This window comes from Hemicordylus capensis, chromosome 2, assembly GCF_027244095.1.
Source record: "Hemicordylus capensis ecotype Gifberg chromosome 2, rHemCap1.1.pri, whole genome shotgun sequence".
Classification (NCBI taxonomy): Eukaryota; Metazoa; Chordata; class Lepidosauria; order Squamata; family Cordylidae; genus Hemicordylus; species Hemicordylus capensis.
Window position 1 is genome coordinate 327,485,095 of NC_069658.1, and position 8,227 is coordinate 327,493,321.

The 8,227-nt window shown below is 46.8% G+C and overlaps 1 long non-coding RNA gene across 1 annotated transcript; it reads left to right on the forward strand.

Annotated features, from left to right (window-relative positions):
- The first annotated feature begins 1,039 nt into the window (after positions 1–1,039).
- LOC128342049 (uncharacterized) lies at positions 1,040–4,136 on the forward strand. Its single transcript, XR_008314737.1, has 4 exons — positions 1,040–1,196; positions 2,578–2,725; positions 3,657–3,784; positions 4,030–4,136. It is a non-coding gene; the product is annotated as an uncharacterized LOC128342049 (long non-coding RNA).
- The last annotated feature ends 4,091 nt before the right edge of the window (positions 4,137–8,227 follow it).

The window sequence follows — 8,227 nt, forward strand, 5'->3', positions numbered from 1 at the left end:
CCATTGTGTATTATGTACCTATAGCTTGAATTGGTTATTTTAAAAGGCCTCTTTGTTCAAAGAAGCCTCATTCACTTACTCCTCTACCCCGGAACAAGCAGCAGAAGCCAGTGCAATCAGGTAGGTAGGAGATGCTTTCCATTTCCCAAGAACCAGACCAACCCCACAGCTTCCTTCCTGACCAAGAACTGGACTGGGTGAGACCATGTGTGCAGGGGGATGCAGAGTCATTCTCCCCTGCAGATTTCAGCTGGTCTGGTACTGACCTCTATCCCAGAGGCAGAGCTGTAATAGGGCTCAGGAGTCCCAGGACCTGTGTGCCCTGCCCATTTCTGGGGTCTCCCCGTCTCCTCCCGGCAGCCTACTGAACTGCTCACTTCACCTCCACGGTCACCCCGCAGCTGCCTTTCTGCAGCAGTGGCAGCGGCTTTCTCCCTGACCCAGCAGCCCGCAGGGAGACAGCCCTGTTCCCATCGCTCAGCTGGCCTCTGCACATGTGCACACACACCAGCTGAGTGGTCAGCATGGAACGTGGCTGCTGCACTGACCACACAGATGGCCTCTGTGCATGTGTGCTGGCCAGCTGAGCGGCAGGGGCAGGGCACCTGGGTCAGGGAGAGCACTGCTGCTGCGGGTGGGCGGGGGGAGGAGGGAGTTCCTGTGAGAACACAGGTCACCTAAGTCCTCTCTATGCCACTGCTCTCTCCCCACCCTAGTCTTTTCTGTCACATGGTCTTCAACAGGAAGAAGAAACTAGCCCCAAAAGCAAACTGAAAGGTTTGGGCCTAATCCAAAAATACAGTGAGCCCATTCTCACGATTAGAAATCAGAGGCTAGGAAGCGGTAAAGACAACTATTGCTGATTGTGAGAACGCACAGGAACCCCGCCCACCCAACCCGTTCAAACCTGGGAAGCCTGCTTATGTACCTTGATTTTTACCAAGGGAGGATGAAAATAGCAGCTGTCCTACCTCAGAGTTTGCTTGTGTGTTGAAATTGCAGCATTAAGCAGCTCCTGGAAGCCGGTGGCCATGTTTGTCAGATAGCTCTGCCGCTAGAGGGGCCAATCAGAGGAGAGCTGCCAGTGTACAGAGGGCTGCCTCTCTACTGGAAACACAATGCTTTGTGGGATACCTTGGAGGACCCAGTTCCCTTTTCTCATAATGGAAACTGCACCTGCATTGATTGTCTGGATGGTGAGTTTGCAAACCCAAAACGGAGAGTCTGCTTGTCTTTCGGGATCAGGGAGGGTGCAGTGGGGTTTTCTTTCCCCCAAATCACCCCCCCCAGATGATATGTGAAAGTGCTTAGTGTTTTCTAAGAATCTGGCCCATTTTCTGAACCACATGACAAATGACCAGTTAAAGGACTTGGCTATCATGGGTATTTGGGAGGAGGGGGGAATTGTCAAAGTCTCTTGATCTGAAAAAAGCTGTAGACAGATTTGATTGTCACAACTTCATGAATAAGGTAATATTCAGCTTCATGAATAAGGTAAATAAACTAACAACATTAATTACCTTACCTCTATAAGTATTTAATGAGGTCATTCACATAAGTCAAAACAGTATTCTACCCAGGTTTGGGAGCTGTGTGTGCTCCCAATTTTCGGATGTGCGGAAGCAAGGTAAGAGGAAAACCTAGGTAGAAGTGATTATGTGGAAGCAAGGTAGGAGGAAAAGATGCCCAGTTTGCGGGGAGAGCAGGTTTGACCCACTATCCCCGCAGATGATCACTAATCTGTTGCTGGGTGAGCAGATTGCCCACCCAGACGAGTGGCAGCTTCGCTCTGGCACTCCTGCGCCTGTCCGCAGCTCATCCGGAAGTTCCGGGAGTCAAGTGAAGGGAAGCGAGTGTGCAGTGCATTCCTGGGGTTCCCTCTCCCCCCCTTCCGGAATGTGTCCACCGCGGCTACAAGCAGCCATGCCAGACCCAAGACCAAAAAAATGTGATTAGTGGAACGCTCGCTCCGCTAACCTTGTTTAAGAGGGAGGGCATTTAGGTGGGCTTGCCACTGATGCACACGAGTAGCAGAAACTGGGCTGGGCTTCCTTAGCCCAGTTTCTGCTGCTCGTGTGAATCATCTCAATCACTTCTACCCAGGTTTTCCTCTTACCTTGCTTTCACACAATCAAAAATTGGGAGCATACACAGCTCCCAAACCTGGATAGAACACTGTTTTCGCTTGTGTGAATGACCTCAATGTAATAACATTCTTTGCTACCCTTTTGCTCCACCAGATTAGAGTCACTCCTGCTTTTAAACAATGCACAATGCATGGTAGCTCTGCCTCCTTCACCCTTCTCCAGCCTCGATCATGAATTTCCCCACCCCAAAACCAGAAGGGAAGTGTTGACAAAGAATGCCTTTTTCCAGCTTTGGTTGGTATGCCAGTTTGTATGCCATTTTCTGGCGAGGCCAGCCCTAGCCACATCCATTAATGCCCTGGTAACCTCCGGGCATGATTACTGTGATGTACTCTACACAGGGCTGCCCTTGAAAGGTGTCCAGAAACTCTGCACTGGCTAACAGTGTTTTTCTGAGCCCAATTAAACATGCTGGTTTTGATCTCTACAGGGACCTATATGGACTAGAGCCTGAGTACCTTTTCCTGAGTCTGAGCCTTTCCTAGAGCCCTTCCTGAGCCTTTCCTAGAGCCTGAGGACCCCCTTTTTCTGTGTGTACCACCCCATTTGCTCTGATCAACATCTGAGGCCTGCTGCAGGTAATCTGCTGAGCAATGTTTGATGGTCATCTACTAGACGTAGGCCTTTTCCCCCAGTGGCACTAGTCCTTTCAAGGAATGTCCCTCCCCAGGTATCCCACTAAGCCACTGCACTATGCCTTTATAGGTACAGCCAAAACTGTCTCTTTCCGAGAGCCTTTGGAATAAGATGAAGCTACTCCTGGGTTTGGTATTCTTTGGCTTTATTGTTGGTATAATTTTGTGCCAGTGTTCGCACTGTTGTGCACTATGTTGCATGGTTAATTTTACAATGAGTGAGTTCCTGTTTGATATAATATGATCACACTCACTGGCCCTGCCCCAACTGCTGTGCTCACCAGAAGAACTTTTGAACAGAGCCTAAGTGTGCTTATACTATATATGCACAGGCTCTACCAGCATAATTGGAGCCGTAGTATAAGCCACTGAGAGCTCAAACCAGGGAGTCTGGCTTGCAGCAGGGCTCAGCTGCCTTCCTCCCAGTGGACAACACAGGAGCAGCTCACAAGCAGAGGGAGCTATTGGCCTGACTCTGGCTGCGCCATAGCACCAGCTAGAGGATGGCCATAGAGGCTGTTGCAGCTCCATGCCCAACCAGACCAAGTCATCAGGAAAGCAAATAGAGGCTCTTGACTGGCCATATATAACTGTTGCCTCTGGTGTGACTTCTCAGTCTGAGTGATTTGTAGATGTGAGCGGCAGTGCAGACTTGCCTTGCCTCACCCCATCCCATCCCAACTGCCATCTTATCTGGAATCGACCTTTGATCCAGCTCTGGCCTCTGGCCCCTTAGATCCTGACCTGCCTTTTTGAATCCAACCATCTGTTTGTCTGTAACTATGTACCTGCCTCTGGAGCTTCTGATCTCTGCTTACTGCCCCAGACCTTGACATCTGCTTGACCTGACTCCTCCTCTGCCTCTGCTTCCCAGATCTTTGGTTGCTGTTCTGGACCTAACCTTTGGCCTAATCTGGACTGCTTCTGGCCCTTCCAACTGACCATCTTCTGGCCAGATCCCACAAGGTCCTGACATGGAGTAGCCTCCGTGAACCTGCACAGGTATACCTCCTGGATATTATTTAAAAACAATTATCTGTTCAGTCTAGGGCAGGGACTCTTCACCAACCCTTCATCTATCCCCATTTATCATCACTATAGTTGAAAGTTGCATGTGGAGCATATCAGGGAGCATCAGTAAAGTTAAAGGTAGCAGATGTTGAGGTTCTATCAGCTTGTCTGAAGAACTACCTAGAATACCATCCCCAGAAACTTCCATTTTGGAGACCAAGCATGTTCTTTTGCAGCAAAGCTGGTTAAACATGCTTCACCATTTCATCTGCACTTGGCTGCATGAGAGAACAGGGTTTCCACCGTGACACCTGGCCAAGAAATGGCTCCACACAGCAAACTGAAACAGATGAATAGAAGAGAAATCATCTTGTCAGTGAAGTGTAAGTACTTTGTGAATTCAGGAAGTCCTGTTAAACCATGGATAGCAGCTTTAAGCCATAATATTCTGTCCCAGGTGGCCATTAAATACACAACTGATTAATCTTGGCGAATAGAATGTGGCAGCTGCCTATGTCAGAGGAGGGATAGCCAGGCTGTTCAATCTCACCAAGGTTTTCCATGAGAAGCTGAGAATGCAGCCAAAATGCTTATGGCTTGTCCTGTAGGCAAGGTATAACAATGAACATTAGATAAGAAACTTCACCCCCTAACTAAATTATGCATCCTATTTGCTTGATCTCTCACATTCCCTTACATTATGCAATGGGGCTGAATCTGGAGAAAACGAAGATAGAAAGAAACAGATTAGGAGAGCCAGTGCAACAGTGAAAATAGGAACAACTTGAGTTTCTCCTGTAGCACCCAAGTCTCTGCCTTTAATACATACTTTGCCTTCTGGCTTTTTCCAGCCCCCACATTATTTAGTTTCAAGCCCTTTTGATCAGATTTGTCAGGCTTCAGCAAAACACATTTTTCGCGGTCCTTGTGAGGTGCAGCCCATCTCCTGCCAGGAGTTCTTCATTACGAAAAATTAGACTGTGGTACAAGAACACCATCTCTTGCCCACACCATCTGCATATTCAGTCATCCAACTGAAGTATTCTTCTCTCTCTTTGTAGTCCTTTCCTTTTTACAGGAAGAATGGATGGGAACATTTTCTGAGCCCCAAGGTCCTCCTCCCTTTTTCAAAGCCTTGTAGCTGTCTGTGTATAGCTGTGCCTGGCCTGGTCATTCATTCCAACACAGATGAGCAAGAAGGAATAATGATCAAGACTTGCTAAGCCTTGGCAGCCTGTCCATCACATCCTGAATATGTGTACTGGGAGGCGGCACACTTCATAAGCTATCAGGTTTAGTAGGCACACAGCCACCTCTGTGCTTCTCAGTAGGGAGTGACCAACTATCACCACTCTTTCTTTTCTCTTCTTGCAGGTTTGGATGAGCCCTCTCTTTTCTTATAGGGTTGATCATTTTCCTCCCCACCTAATGTAGCCTGCAGTAACTCTCCTCTATCAGGATACTCAGAGCTATTGATACTCAGAAAAGCTACTGAAAGTAAATTGCTATTTCCAGTGACTCAAGATACCTTCCGACTCCTGTGCTCTTAGGATCATAGGAACATAGGAAACTGCCATATACTGAGTCAGACCATTGGTCTATCTTGCTCAGTTCTGTCTTCACAAACTGGCAGCGGCTTCTCCAAGGTTGCAGGCAGGTATCTCTCTCAGCCCTATCTTGGAGAAGCCAGGGAGGGAACTTGAAACCTTCTGCTCTGCCCAGAGCGGCTTCATCCCGAGGGGAATATCTTGCAGTGCTCACACATCAAGTCTCCCATTCAGATGCAACCAGGGCAGACCCTGCTTAGCTATGGGGACAAGTCATGCTTGCTACCACAAGACCAGCTCTCTTGACACTCACATTCTTCCATGCAGTTTTTTCTCCCCTACAGATCTTGTCCTCTTGCTGCTCTTGATATTGTTCTTACTGCAGTATCTTTTGGGTTCTGTTGAATAACTCCTTGTTTTCTTTAAGGAGGTAAAATGTAGAAATCCACTTCTCTTGCCTTCTTACCTTGTTTTCCAACAAAGCAGCCAGTTTATTCTTGCTGCAGATACAAATCAGGCAAGAAAACAAACACAGCAGACATGTTGCAGGTCACCACCCCAGAGCCTTTGCTGCCCATCTTCTTGCCTCTTGCAGATGAGCTGCTACCTCCCCAGATTTTTGCCTGCTGATGGAGAAAGCATAGATTGGCAAGAAGCCCAAGTCCTGGGGACCTTGCACCAACCAATCTCTGGCAACTGTGGCAGAGGCTGCTGGGAATGGATAAAATGGAGATAGGCTGCTGTTTTCCCAGACCTCAGTCTACTGCTGGTGAGAGCATCAGGTAGCAAGAAGCCTAAGCCCTGGTGAGTTTGCACTGCAGCTATCTTCAGCAGAGGACACCAGATCTCTGGAATTTTCAGCAGATGATGCATTAATATAGAAATACTAATTTTATTATTAAATCAGTGTATCAAGGGCATAGCTATAATTGAACAAGGAGGGACAAATATCCCTAGCTCCCTGACGAAGAGGGGACCCACCAGCTGAGCAACAGCTTGTTCTTTGCTCTCCCCTCCCACCTCTCCAAAGAAGGCAAGGAGGTGGAGGGGACAGGGGGCCATCTTCACTTTTTGTCCCAGGACCCACTCCAACCTGGCTATGCCCCTGCAGGACATGGTGGCCCAACTGTGGGACTAGGAGCAGACTAGCATAACTAGAGCACTAAGAACAAAGAACATTTTCCCCAAGAACTTAGAGAAAGGCTTTGGCTGAAATCTAACGTGAAAGGGACAGACAGGGGAGGCATTTCTGAATTCTTTTTCTTCTGGCAGACTCCCCACTAAAAGCACAAACGCCCCAGCTGTTTGTTGTTGTTGTTTTGCCAAACAGGGAAAAATAAAGCACCTATATAATATAGGCACCCAGCGGGGGGGAAATCAATTTGTAGGGGCAAGTTTTGTGAAAATATTGCCGATGGGGGGAAAGTTTAAAAGCCCTTCTTCTACTGTGTCTTCTCCTTTTGCACATGGCTGCATTTTGTCAAAGGAAAAAATGTCAGGAACAAACTGTCTACAATGGAGCCTCACATCTAGTCTGATCCTATGTGAAAATCATTTCCACTGAAATCAAGACGGCTTGAGGATCTCATTCAAGATCCAAGTGATGGATTAATTGTGGTTTGCCAGCATTGCTGCCTTCTCCAAATGAGCACTTGCACTTAGCCCCACCATGTGGTTCAGTGTGTGAGACAGTGTGCTTTGGAGCAGTGGCAAACTGAGCATGGCCTGAGTCACTCAGGCATATGTGAAAAAGCAGATTGGTTTAAGAATTAGGACACAAGGGTGTGCTGCGATGAGAATCGTTTGTAATTAATGGCATGCTCACACTGTGCATTCCCAGTGCCCTATGGGATGATGTTTCCCTTTTGATTTTTAATGACTTATCTCAAATTGTCACCTTGTATAAGTTATTTTCTCACCACATGCCCAAAGACTAGGGATACGTTTACCTCCCCCTCACCCCTCCACCCTCTAAGAGCTAGTTAATATGTCCTTTTCTAGTGCTTTTTGCATAGGCCCTTTAAAGAACCAAGGAATCTCTTGGATCCCCTCCCCAAAGCCACCATTGCCTGGAGTTTGACACTGCCCAGAGAGAGCTAATCACCTCTCTTTGTTCACTTGTCTGGATGCATTAGCTTCACCTGGGTGTGTTAGGTGGAGGAGGAGCAGTAGAATAGGCATGAAGGGGTCTAATGAGCTCTTAATAATCCATACCCTTTACTTCACTCAAGCAGAGAAGTGAAGTAAAGCAAGGAAGTGAAGTTTCATCTGGCATTATTCCAAAGGGACTGGGGGTTGTTGCATAGTAAAAGACTCCATCTGCAAAAGCAGCTCCTGCACTACAACTCTGTGACTTGCCCCTTGAGGATGAAGACAGTAATGTCAGATTTTAGATGTCCAAACAAAAGGGACTTTGTGGAGCTGCTCAATGCAGTGCTATGGAGATAGGTATACCCTGAAATCAAGGATCTCTGTTGTCCTATTGGGCAATATTGTTTTGGAATGAGACAACCCATTAAAATAGGAAACATCTGGCATTCCCACCTGGAGAGTATGAAATATATAACCATGAATTTGACAGACAGTGAAAATTGCTGATAGAAATAGAACATGTGGGAAGGGAATCGGAATTTGCAACCAAGAGTTTGGAGCATTGTAAAGTATTGTAACTGAAAAGAATGCTCAACATCGGGTTTTTAATTTTTTAAAATAGTATTTAATAGATTTCTATCCCACCTCATCAAAATGCATTTTTGAGATTGTTTACAACCATAAAACAGGCATTAAAAAATCACATTAAAAATAAAGGAAAATAAAAAACAAAGGAAAATAAAGCAAAATAAGTAAAAAAGGGATACCAGTACAACAGGTAAAACAACCCAGTTCT